The 15,065-nt window shown below is 50.9% G+C and overlaps 1 protein-coding gene across 1 annotated transcript in view; it reads right to left on the bottom strand.

Moving 5' to 3' along the window:
• The window catches only part of LOC141204943 (uncharacterized), a 175,186-nt gene extending 160,345 nt beyond the window's left edge, over positions 1 to 14,841 (bottom strand). The window contains exon 1 of the mRNA XM_073663983.1: positions 14,760 to 14,841. The gene's annotated coding sequence lies outside the window, so the exon portion shown is untranslated. The remainder of the gene's footprint in view (positions 1 to 14,759) is intronic.
• Positions 14,842 to 15,065: the final 224 nt, after the last annotated feature.

Here is a 15,065-nt window from a genome sequence, read left to right as displayed (position 1 = left end):
ATCATACATCCTGCAGAAGGGGCATAATGGGGGCATTACACTGTGGGGGCATCATACATCCTGCATAAGGGGCATAATGGGGGCATTACACTGTGTGGGGCATCATACATCCTGCATAAGGGGCATTACACTATGTGGGGGCATCATACATCCTGCATAAGGGACATAATGGGGGCATTACACTGTGTGGGGGCATCATACATCCTGCATAAGGGGCATAATGGGGGCAATACACTGTGTGGGGGCATCATACATTCTGCATAAGGGGCATAATGGGGCATTACACTGTGGGGGGCATCATACATCCTGCATAAGGGGCATAATGGGGGCATTACACTGTGTGGGGCATCATACATCCTGCATAAGGGACATAATGGGGGCATTACACTATGTGGGGGAATCATACATCCTGCATAAGGGGCATAATGGGGGCATTACACTGTGTGGGGGCATCATACATCCTGCATAAGGGGCATAATGGAGGCATTACACTGTGTGGGGGCATCATACATCCTGCATAAGGGTCATAATAGGGGCATTACACTGTGTGGGGCATCATACATCCTGCATAAGGGGCATAATGGGGGCATTACACTGTGTGGGGGCATCATACATCCTGCATAAGGGGCATAATGGGGCCATTACACGGTGTGGGGGCATCATACATCCTGCATAAGGGGCATAATGGGGGCACTACACTGTGTGGGGGCATCATACATCCTGCATAAGGGACATAATGGGGGCATTACACTGTGGGGGCATCATACATCCTGCATAAGGGGCATAATGGGGGCATTACAATGTGTGGGGCATCATACATCCTGCATAAGGGGCATTACACTATGTGGGGGCTTCATACATCCTGCATAAGGGGCATAATGGGGGCAATACACTGTGTGGGGGCATCATACATTCTGCATAAGGGGCATAATGGGGAATTACACTGTGGGGGGCATCATACATCCTGCATAAGGGGCATAATGGGGGCATTACACTGTGGGGGGCATCATGCATCCTGCATAAGGGGCATAATTGGGGCATTACACTGTGGGGGGCATCATACATCCTGCAGAAGGGGCATTACACTGTGGGGGGCATCATACATACTGTATAAGGGGCATAATGGGGGCATTACACTGTGGGGGCATCATACATCCTGCATAAGGGGCATAATGGGGGCATTACACTGTGGGGGCATCATACATCCTGCATAAGGGGCATAATGGGGGCATTACACTGTGTGGGGCATCATACATCCTGCATAAGGGGCATTACACTATGTGGGGGCATCATACATCCTGCATAAGGGGCATAATGGGGGCATTACACTGTGTGGGGGCATCATACATTCTGCATAAGGGGCATAATGGGGCATTACACTGTGGGGGGCATCATACATCCTGCATAAGGGGCATAATGGGGGCATTACACTGTGTGGGGCATCATACATCCTGCATAAGGGGCATAATGGGGGCATTACACTATGTGGGGGAATCATACATCCTGCATAAGGGGCATAATGGGGGCATCATACATCATGCATAAGGGGCATAATGGGGGCATTACACTGTGTGGGGGCATCATACATCCTGCATAAGGGGCATAACGGGGGCATTACACTGTGTGGGGGCATCATACATACTGCATAAGGGGCATAATGGGGGCATTACACTGTGTGGGGGCATCATACATACTGCACAAGGGGCATAATTGGGGCATTACACTGTGGGGGGCATCATACATCCTGCAGAAGGGGCATTACACTGTGGGGGGCATCATACATAATGTATAAGGGGCATAATGGGGGCATTACACTGTGGGGGCATCATACATCCTGCATAAGGGGCATAATGGGGGCATTACACTGTGGGGGCATCATACATCCTGCATAAGGGGCATAATGGGGGCATTACACTGTGTGGGGCATCATACATCCTGCATAAGGGGCATTACACTATGTGGGGGCATCATACATCCTGCATAAGGGGCATAATGGGGGCATTACACTGTGTGGGGGCATCATACATTCTGCATAAGGGGCATAATGGGGCATTACACTGTGGGGGGCATCATACATCCTGCATAAGGGGCATAATGGGGGCATTACACTGTGTGGGGCATCATACATCCTGCATAAGGGGCATAATGGGAGCATTACACTGTGTGGGGGCATCATACATCCTGCATAAGGGGCATAATGGGGGCATTACACTGTGTGGGGGCATCATACATCCTGCATAAGGGGCATAATGGAGGCATTACACTGTGTGGGGGCATCATACATCCTGCATAAGGGGCATAATGGGGGCATTACACTGTGTGGGGGCATCATACATCCTGCATAAGGGGCATAATGGGGGCATTACACTGTGTGGGGGCATCATACATCCTGCATAAGGGGCATAATGGGGGCATTACACTGTGTGGGGGCATCATACATCCTGCATAAGGGGCATAATGGGGGCATTATACTGTGTGGGGGCATCATACATCCTGCATAAGGGGCATAATGGGGGCATTACACTGTGTGGGGGCATCATACATCCTGCATAAGGGGCATAATGGGGGCATTATACTGTGTGGGGGCATCATACATCCTTCATAAGGGGCATAATTGGGGCATTACACTGTGTGGGGGCATCATACATCCTGCATAAGGGGCATAATGGGGGCATTACACTGTGTGGGGGCATCATACATCCTGCATAAGGGGCATAATGGGGCCATTACACTGTGTGGGGGCATCATACATCCTGCATAAGGGGCATAATGGAGGCATTACACTGTGTGGGGGCATCATACATCCTGCATAAGGGTCATAATGGGGGCATTACACTCTGTGGGGCATCATACATCCTGCATAAGGGGCATAATGGGGGCATTACACTGTGTGGGGGCATCATACATCCTGCATAAGGGGCATAATGGGGCCATTACACGGTTTGGGGGCATCATACATCCTGCATAAGGGGCATAATGGGGGCACTACACTGTGTGGGGGCATCATACATCCTGCATAAGGGACATAATGGGGGCATTACACTGTGGGGGCATCATACATCCTGCATAAGGGGCATAATGGGGGCATTACACTGTGTGGGGCATCATACATCCTGCATAAGGGGCATTACACTATGTGGGGGCATCATACATCCTGCATAAGGGGCATAATGGGGGCAATACACTGTGTGGGGGCATCATACATTCTGCATAAGGGGCATAATGGGGCATTACACTGTGGGGGGCATCATACATCCTGCATAAGGGGCATAATGGGGGCATTACACTGTGGGGGGCATCATGCATCCTGCATAAGGGGCATAATGGGGGCATTACACTGTGTGGGGGCATCATACATACTGCATAAGGGGCATAATTGGGGCATTACACTGTGGGGGGCATCATACATCCTGCAGAAGGGGCATTACACTGTGGGGGGCATCATACATACTGTATAAGGGGCATAATGGGGGCATTACACTGTGGGGGCATCATACATCCTGCATAAGGGGCATAATGGGGGCATTACACTGTGGGGGCATCATACATCCTGCATAAGGGGCATAATGGGGGCATTACACTGTGTGGGGCATCATACATCCTGCATAAGGGGCATTACACTATGTGGGGGCATCATACATCCTGCATAAGGGGCATAATGGGGGCATTACACTGTGTGGGGGCATCATACATCCTGCATAAGGGGCATAATGGGGGCATTACACTGTGTGGGGCATCATACATCCTGCATAAGGGGCATAATGGGGGCATTACACTATGTGGGGGAATCATACATCCTGCATAAGGGGCATAATGGGGGCATCATACATCATGCATAAGGGGCATAATGGGGGCATTACACTGTGTGGGGGCATCATACATCCTGCATAAGGGGCATAACGGGGGCATTACACTGTGTGGGGGCATCATACATACTGCATAAGGGGCATAATGGGGGCATTACACTGTGGGGGGCATCATGCATCCTGCATAAGGGGCATAATGGGGGCATTACACTGTGTGGGGGCATCATACATACTGCATAAGGGGCATAATTGGGGCATTACACTGTGGGGGGCATCATACATCCTGCAGAAGGGGCATTACACTGTGGGGGGCATCATACATACTGTATAAGGGGCATAATGGGGGCATTACACTGTGGGGGCATCATACATCCTGCATAAGGGGCATAATGGGGGCATTACACTGTGGGGGCATCATACATCCTGCATAAGGGGCATAATGGGGGCATTACACTGTGTGGGGCATCATACATCCTGCATAAGGGGCATTACACTATGTGGGGGCATCATACATCCTGCATAAGGGGCATAATGGGGGCATTACACTGTGTGGGGGCATCATACATTCTGCATAAGGGGCATAATGGGGACATTACACTGTGGGGGGCATCATACATCCTGCATAAGGGGCATAATGGGGGCATTACACTGTGTGGGGCATCATACATCCTGCATAAGGGGCATAATGGGGGCATTACACTATGTGGGGGAATCATACATCCTGCATAAGGGGCATAATGGGGGCATTACACTGTGTGGGGGCATCATACATCCTGCATAAGGGGCATAATGGAGGCATTACACTGTGTGGGGGCATCATACATCCTGCATAAGGGGCATATTGGGGGCATTACACTGTGTGGGGGCATCATACATCCTGCATAAGGGGCATAATGGGGGCATTACACTGTGTGGGGGCATCATACATCCTGCATAAGGGGCATAATGGGGGCATTACACTGTGTGGGGGCATCATACATCCTGCATAAGGGGCATAATGGGGGCATTATACTGTGTGGGGGCATCATACATCCTGCATAAGGGGCATAATGGGGGCATTACACTGTGTGGGGGCATCATAAATCCTGCATAAGAGGCATAATGGGGGCATTACACTGTGTGGGGGCATCATACATCCTGCATAAGGGGCATAATGGGGGAATTACACTGTGTGGGGCATCATACATCCTGCATAAGGGGCATAATGGGGGCATTACACTGTGTGGGGCATCATACATCCTGCATAAGGGGCATAATGGGGGCATTACACTGTGGGGGGCATCATACATACTGCATAAGGGGCATAATGGGGGCATTACACTGTGGGGGCATCATACATACTGCATAAGGGGCATAATGGGGGCATTACACTGTGGGGGGCATCATACATCCTGCATAAGGGGCATAATGGGGGCATTATACATACTGCATAAGGGGCATAATGGGGGCATTACACTGTGGGGGGCATCATACATCCTGCATAAGGGGCATAATGGGGGCATTACACTGTGGGGGGCATCATACATACTGCATAAGGGGCATAATGGGGGCATTACACTGTGTGGGGCATCATACATCCTGCATAAGGGGCATAATGGGGGCATTACACTGTGTGGGGGCATCATCCTGCATAAGGGGCATAATGGGGGCATTACACTGTGTGGGGGCATCATCCTGTATAAGGGGCATAATGGGGGCAATACACTGTGTGGGGGCATCATCCTGCATAAGGGGCATAATGGGGGCATTACACTATGTGGGGGCATCATACATCCTGCATAAGGGGCATAATGAGGGCATTACACTGTGTGGGGGCATCATACATCCTGCATAAGGGGCATAATGGGGGCATTACACAGTGTGGGGTCATCATACATCCTACATAGGGGGCATAATGGGGGCATTACACTGTGTGGGGCATCATACATCCTGCAATAAGGGGCATAATGGAGGCATTACACTGTGTGGGGGCATCATACATCCTGCATAAGGGGCATAATGGGGGCATTACACTGTGGGGGCATCATACATACTGCATAAGGGGCATAATGGGGGCATTACACTGTGTGTAGGCATCATACATCCTGCATAAGGGGCATAATGGGGCAATTACACGGTGTGGGGGCATCATACATCCTGCATAAGGGGCATAATGGGGACATTACACTGTGGGGGGGCATCATACATCCTGCATAAGGGGCATAATGGGGGCATTACACTGTGGGGGCATCATACATACTGCATAAGGGGCATAATGGGGGCATTACACTGTGGGGGGCATCATACATCCTGCATAAGGGTCATAATGGGGGCATTACACTGTGTGGGGCATCATACATCCTGCATAAGGGGCATAATGGGGGCATTACACAGTGTGGGGCATCATACATCCTGCATAAGGGGCATAATGGGGGCATTACACTGTGTGGGGGCATCATACATCCTGCATAAGGGGCATAATGGGGGCATTACACTGTGTGGGGGCATCATACATCCTGCATAAGGGGCATAATGGGGCCATTACACATCCTGCATAAGGGTCATAATGGGGGCATTACACTGTGTGGGGCATCATACATCCTGCATAAGGGGCATAATGGGGGCATTACACTGTGTGGGGGCATCATACATCCTGCATAAGGGGCATAATGGGGCCATTACACAGTGTGGGGTCATCATACATCCTGCATAAGGGTCATAATGGGGGCATTACACTGTGTGGGGCATCATACATCCTGCATAAGGGGCATAATGGGGGCATTACACTGTGTGGGGGCATCATACATCCTGCATAAGGGCCATAATGGGGCCATTACACGGTGTGGGGGCATCATACATCCTGCATAAGGGGCATAAAGGGGGCACTACACTGTGTGGGGGCATCATACATCCTGCATAAGGGGCATAATGGGGGCATTACACTGTGTGGGGTCATCATACATCCTGCATAAGGGTCATAATGGGGGCATTACACTGTGTGGGGCATCATACATCCTGCATAAGGGGCATAATGGGGGCATTACACAGTGTGGGGCATCATACATCCTGCATAAGGGGCATAATGGGGGCATTACACTGTGTGGAGGCATCATACATCCTGCATAAGGGGCATAATGGGGCCATTACACGGTGTGGGGCATCATACATCCTGCATAAGGGGCATAATGGGGGCACTACACTGTGTGGGGGCATCATACATCCTGCATAAGGGATATAATGGGGGCATTACACTGTGGGGGGCATCATACATCCTGCATAAGGGGCATAAAGGGGGCATTACACTGTGTGGGGGCATCATACATCCTGCATAAGGGGCATAATGGGGCCATTACACAGTGTGGGGTCATCATACATCCTGCATAAGGGTCATAATGGGGGCATTACACTATGTGGGGGCATCATACATCCTGCATAAAGGGCATAATGGGGGCATTACACTGTGTGGGGGCATCATACATCCTGCATAAGGGGCATAATGGGGCATTACACTGTGGAGGCATCATACATCCTGCATAAGGGGCATAATGGGGGCATTACACTGTGTGGGGGCATCATACATCCTGCATAAGGGGCATAATGGGGGCATTACACTGTGTGGGGGCATCATACATCCTCCATAAGGGGCATAATGGGGGCATTACACTGTGTGGGGGCATCATAAATCCTGCATAAGGGGCATAATGGGGGCATTACACTGTGTGGGGGCATCATACATCCTACATAAGGGGCATAATGGGGGCATTACACTGTGTGGGGGCATCATACATCCTACATAAGGGGCATAATGGGGGCATTACACTGTGTGGGGGCATCATACATCCTGCATAAGGGGCATAATGGGGGATCACACTGTGTGGGGGCATCATACATCCTGCATAAGGGGCATAATGGGGGCATTACACTGCGTGGGGCATCATACATACTGCACAAGGGGCATAATGGGGGCATTACAATGTGTGGGGCATCATACATCCTGCATAAGGGCCATAATGGGGGCATTACACTATGTGGGGGCATCATACATACTGCATAAGGGGCATAATGGGGGCATCATACATCCTGCATAAGGGGCATAATGGGGGCATCACACTGTGTGGGGGCATCATACATCCTGCATAAGGGGCATAATGGGAGCATTACACTGTGTGGGGCATCATACATACTGCACAAGGGGCATAATGGGGGCATTACAATGTGTGGGGCATCATACATCCTGCATAAGGGGCATAATGGGGGCATTACACTATGTGGGGGCATCATACATACTGCATAAGGGGCATAATGGGGGCATTACACTGTGTGGGGGCATCATACATCCTGTATAAGGGGCATAATGGGGGCATTACACTATGTGGGGGCATCATACATCCTGCATAAGGGGCATAATGGAGGCATTACACTGTGTGGGGGCATCATACATCCTGCATAAGGGGCATAATGGGGGCATTACACTGTGGGGGCATCATACATACTGCATAAGGGGCATAATGGGGGCATTACACTGTGGGGGGCATCATACATCCTGCATAAGGGGCATAATGGGGGCATTATACATACTGCATAAGGGGCATAATGGGGGCATTACACTGTGGGGGGCATCATACATCCTGCATAAGGGGCATAATGGGGGCATTACACTGTGGGGGGCATCATACATACTGCATAAGGGGCATAATGGGGGCATTACACAGTGTGGGGCATCATACATCCTGCATAAGGGGCATAATGGGGGCATTACACTGTGTGGGGGCATCATACATCCTGCATAAGGGGCATAATGGGGGCATTACACAGTGTGGGGTCATCATACATCCTACATAGGGGGCATAATGGGGGCATTACACTGTGTGGGGCATCATACATCCTGCAATAAGGGGCATAATGGAGGCATTACACTGTGTGGGGGCATCATACATCCTGCATAAGGGGCATAATGGGGGCATTACACTGTGGGGGCATCATACATACTGCATAAGGGGCATAATGGGGGCATTACACTGTGTGTAGGCATCATACATCCTGCATAAGGGGCATAATGGGGCAATTACACGGTGTGGGGGCATCATACATCCTGCATAAGGGGCATAATGGGGACATTACACTGTGGGGGGCATCATACATCCTGCATAAGGGGCATAATGGGGGCATTACACTGTGGGGGCATCATACATACTGCATAAGGGGCATAATGGGGGCATTACACTGTGGGGGGCATCATACATCCTGCATAAGGGTCATAATGGGGGCATTACACTGTGTGGGGCATCATACATCCTGCATAAGGGGCATAATGGGGGCATTACACTGTGTGGGGGCATCATACATCCTGCATAAGGGGCATAATGGGGGCATTACACTGTGTGGGGCATCATACATCCTGCATAAGGGGCATAATGGGGGCATTACACTATGTGGGGGAATCATACATCCTGCATAAGGGGCATAATGGGGGCATCATACATCATGCATAAGGGGCATAATGGGGGCATTACACTGTGTGGGGGCATCATACATCCTGCATAAGGGGCATAACGGGGGCATTACACTGTGTGGGGGCATCATACATACTGCATAAGGGGCATAATGGGGGCATTACACTGTGGGGGGCATCATGCATCCTGCATAAGGGGCATAATGGGGGCATTACACTGTGTGGGGGCATCATACATACTGCATAAGGGGCATAATTGGGGCATTACACTGTGGGGGGCATCATACATCCTGCAGAAGGGGCATTACACTGTGGGGGGCATCATACATACTGTATAAGGGGCATAATGGGGGCATTACACTGTGGGGGCATCATACATCCTGCATAAGGGGCATAATGGGGGCATTACACTGTGGGGGCATCATACATCCTGCATAAGGGGCATAATGGGGGCATTACACTGTGTGGGGCATCATACATCCTGCATAAGGGGCATTACACTATGTGGGGGCATCATACATCCTGCATAAGGGGCATAATGGGGGCATTACACTGTGTGGGGGCATCATACATTCTGCATAAGGGGCATAATGGGGACATTACACTGTGGGGGGCATCATACATCCTGCATAAGGGGCATAATGGGGGCATTACACTGTGTGGGGCATCATACATCCTGCATAAGGGGCATAATGGGGGCATTACACTATGTGGGGGAATCTTACATCCTGCATAAGGGGCATAATGGGGGCATTACACTGTGTGGGGGCATCATACATCCTGCATAAGGGGCATAATGGAGGCATTACACTGTGTGGGGGCATCATACATCCTGCATAAGGGGCATATTGGGGGCATTACACTGTGTGGGGGCATCATACATCCTGCATAAGGGGCATAATGGGGGCATTACACTGTGTGGGGGCATCATACATCCTGCATAAGGGGCATAATGGGGGCATTACACTGTGTGGGGGCATCATACATCCTGCATAAGGGGCATAATGGGGGCATTATACTGTGTGGGGGCATCATACATCCTGCATAAGGGGCATAATGGGGGCATTACACTGTGTGGGGGCATCATAAATCCTGCATAAGAGGCATAATGGGGGCATTACACTGTGTGGGGGCATCATACATCCTGCATAAGGGGCATAATGGGGGAATTACACTGTGTGGGGCATCATACATCCTGCATAAGGGGCATAATGGGGGCATTACACTGTGTGGGGCATCATACATCCTGCATAAGGGGCATAATGGGGGCATTACACTGTGGGGGGCATCATACATACTGCATAAGGGGCATAATGGGGGCATTACACTGTGGGGGCATCATACATACTGCATAAGGGGCATAATGGGGGCATTACACTGTGGGGGGCATCATACATCCTGCATAAGGGGCATAATGGGGGCATTATACATACTGCATAAGGGGCATAATGGGGGCATTACACTGTGGGGGGCATCATACATCCTGCATAAGGGGCATAATGGGGGCATTACACTGTGGGGGGCATCATACATACTGCATAAGGGGCATAATGGGGGCATTACACTGTGTGGGGCATCATACATCCTGCATAAGGGGCATAATGGGGGCATTACACTGTGTGGGGGCATCATCCTGCATAAGGGGCATAATGGGGGCATTACACTGTGTGGGGGCATCATCCTGTATAAGGGGCATAATGGGGGCAATACACTGTGTGGGGGCATCATCCTGCATAAGGGGCATAATGGGGGCATTACACTATGTGGGGGCATCATACATCCTGCATAAGGGGCATAATGAGGGCATTACACTGTGTGGGGGCATCATACATCCTGCATAAGGGGCATAATGGGGGCATTACACAGTGTGGGGTCATCATACATCCTACATAGGGGGCATAATGGGGGCATTACACTGTGTGGGGCATCATACATCCTGCAATAAGGGGCATAATGGAGGCATTACACTGTGTGGGGGCATCATACATCCTGCATAAGGGGCATAATGGGGGCATTACACTGTGGGGGCATCATACATACTGCATAAGGGGCATAATGGGGGCATTACACTGTGTGTAGGCATCATACATCCTGCATAAGGGGCATAATGGGGCAATTACACGGTGTGGGGGCATCATACATCCTGCATAAGGGGCATAATGGGGACATTACACTGTGGGGGGGCATCATACATCCTGCATAAGGGGCATAATGGGGGCATTACACTGTGGGGGCATCATACATACTGCATAAGGGGCATAATGGGGGCATTACACTGTGGGGGGCATCATACATCCTGCATAAGGGTCATAATGGGGGCATTACACTGTGTGGGGCATCATACATCCTGCATAAGGGGCATAATGGGGGCATTACACAGTGTGGGGCATCATACATCCTGCATAAGGGGCATAATGGGGGCATTACACTGTGTGGGGGCATCATACATCCTGCATAAGGGGCATAATGGGGGCATTACACTGTGTGGGGGCATCATACATCCTGCATAAGGGGCATAATGGGGCCATTACACATCCTGCATAAGGGTCATAATGGGGGCATTACACTGTGTGAGGCATCATACATCCTGCATAAGGGGCATAATGGGGGCATTACACTGTGTGGGGGCATCATACATCCTGCATAAGGGGCATAATGGGGCCATTACACAGTGTGGGGTCATCATACATCCTGCATAAGGGTCATAATGGGGGCATTACACTGTGTGGGGCATCATACATCCTGCATAAGGGGCATAATGGGGGCATTACACTGTGTGGGGGCATCATAAATCCTGCATAAGGGCCATAATGGGGCCATTACACGGTGTGGGGGCATCATACATCCTGCATAAGGGGCATAAAGGGGGCACTACACTGTGTGGGGGCATCATACATCCTGCATAAGGGGCATAATGGGGGCATTACACTGTGTGGGGTCATCATACATCCTGCATAAGGGTCATAATGGGGGCATTACACTGTGTGGGGCATCATACATCCTGCATAAGGGGCATAATGGGGGCATTACACAGTGTGGGGCATCATACATCCTGCATAAGGGGCATAATGGGGGCATTACACTGTGTGGAGGCATCATACATCCTGCATAAGGGGCATAATGGGGCCATTACACGGTGTGGGGCATCATACATCCTGCATAAGGGGCATAATGGGGGCACTACACTGTGTGGGGGCATCATACATCCTGCATAAGGGATATAATGGGGGCATTACACTGTGGGGGGCATCATACATCCTGCATAAGGGGCATAAAGGGGGCATTACACTGTGTGGGGGCATCATACATCCTGCATAAGGGGCATAATGGGGCCATTACACAGTGTGGGGTCATCATACATCCTGCATAAGGGTCATAATGGGGGCATTACACTATGTGGGGGCATCATACATCCTGCATAAAGGGCATAATGGGGGCATTACACTGTGTGGGGGCATCATACATCCTGCATAAGGGGCATAATGGGGCATTACACTGTGGAGGCATCATACATCCTGCATAAGGGGCATAATGGGGGCATTACACTGTGTGGGGGCATCATACATCCTGCATAAGGGGCATAATGGGGGCATTACACTGTGTGGGGGCATCATACATCCTCCATAAGGGGCATAATGGGGGCATTACACTGTGTGGGGGCATCATAAATCCTGCATAAGGGGCATAATGGGGGCATTACACTGTGTGGGGGCATCATACATCCTACATAAGGGGCATAATGGGGGCATTACACTGTGTGGGGGCATCATACATCCTACATAAGGGGCATAAGGGGGGCATTACACTGTGTGGGGGCATCATACATCCTGCATAAGGGGCATAATGGGGGATCACACTGTGTGGGGGCATCATACATCCTGCATAAGGGGCATAATGGGGGCATTACACTGCGTGGGGCATCATACATACTGCACAAGGGGCATAATGGGGGCATTACAATGTGTGGGGCATCATACATCCTGCATAAGGGCCATAAAGGGGGCATTACACTATGTGGGGGCATCATACATACTGCATAAGGGGCATAATGGGGGCATCATACATCCTGCATAAGGGGCATAATGGGGGCATCACACTGTGTGGGGGCATCATACATCCTGCATAAGGGGCATAATGGGAGCATTACACTGTGTGGGGCATCATACATACTGCACAAGGGGCATAATGGGGGCATTACAATGTGTGGGGCATCATACATCCTGCATAAGGGGCATAATGGGGGCATTACACTATGTGGGGGCATCATACATACTGCATAAGGGGCATAATGGGGGCATTACACTGTGTGGGGGCATCATACATCCTGTATAAGGGGCATAATGGGGGCATTACACTATGTGGGGGCATCATACATCCTGCATAAGGGGCATAATGGAGGCATTACACTGTGTGGGGGCATCATACATCCTGCATAAGGGGCATAATGGGGGCATTACACTGTGGGGGCATCATACATACTGCATAAGGGGCATAATGGGGGCATTACACTGTGGGGGGCATCATACATCCTGCATAAGGGGCATAATGGGGGCATCATACATCCTGCATAAGGGGCATAATGGGGGCATTACACTGTGTGGAGGCATCATACATCCTGCATAAGGGGCATAATGGGGCCATTACACGGTGTGGGGCATCATACATCCTGCATAAGGGGCATAATGGGGGCACTACACTGTGTGGGGGCATCATACATCCTGCATAAGGGATATAATGGGGGCATTACACTGTGGGGGGCATCATACATCCTGCATAAGGGGCATAAAGGGGGCATTACACTGTGTGGGGGCATCATACATCCTGCATAAGGGGCATAATGGGGCCATTACACAGTGTGGGGTCATCATACATCCTGCATAAGGGTCATAATGGGGGCATTACACTATGTGGGGGCATCATACATCCTGCATAAAGGGCATAATGGGGGCATTACACTGTGTGGGGGCATCATACATCCTGCATAAGGGGCATAATGGGGCATTACACTGTGGAGGCATCATACATCCTGCATAAGGGGCATAATGGGGGCATTACACTGTGTGGGGGCATCATACATCCTGCATAAGGGGCATAATGGGGGCATTACACTGTGTGGGGGCATCATACATCCTCCATAAGGGGCATAATGGGGGCATTACACTGTGTGGGGGCATCATACATCCTGCATAAGGGGCATAATGGGGGCATTACACTGTGGAGGCATCATACATCCTGCATAAGGGGCATAATGGGGGCATTACACTGTGTGGGGGCATCATACATCCTGCATAAGGGGCATAATGGGGGCATTACACTGTGGGGGCAGTAAAGGGGTCCTGTACTATGAGAACAATACGTTTCCTCCCTTCCTGTCTCCATAGTTGGGTCGTATGTATCTATTACAGGAAACAGAACAAAAACCTTATGATTCTTATAAAAGGGCAACACAAGACCCCAAAAGAGTCTCCATAGTGCTGAAGGGGTTAATGCCCCCTGCGCCCAGTAATGGGGTCTCCACATACCTCCACCTGCAGAGCCGCCACCACATAAATGGCTGCTCTGTGCCCACAGGAGCTGTGATGAGGTCACAGGAGGGGAGGAGTCAGGGGTCACATGATCAGGGGCCTCAGTGGATGCAGGACTCTGCTGTGCTGGTTGTCATGGTGCTGGATGAGCTGAAGTTTATGTGTGGGGTCAGGAGGGGTTTACAGTGTGGATGTAGCAGAGCCGCGTGTGTACGAGGCGTACGGAGCAGAGCCGCGTGTGTACGGAGCGGAGCCGCGTGTGTACGAGGTGTACGGAGCGGAGCCGCGTGTGTACGAGGTGTA

The sequence above is a fragment of the Phyllobates terribilis genome, unplaced genomic scaffold, assembly GCF_046119375.1.
Source record: "Phyllobates terribilis strain yellow unplaced genomic scaffold, ASM4611937v1 Scaffold_136__1_contigs__length_4911898, whole genome shotgun sequence".
In the NCBI taxonomy this organism is placed as follows: Eukaryota; Metazoa; Chordata; class Amphibia; order Anura; family Dendrobatidae; genus Phyllobates; species Phyllobates terribilis.
Note: the sequence above shows the minus strand (reverse complement) of the source record. Positions and strands in the feature narration are given on the sequence as shown.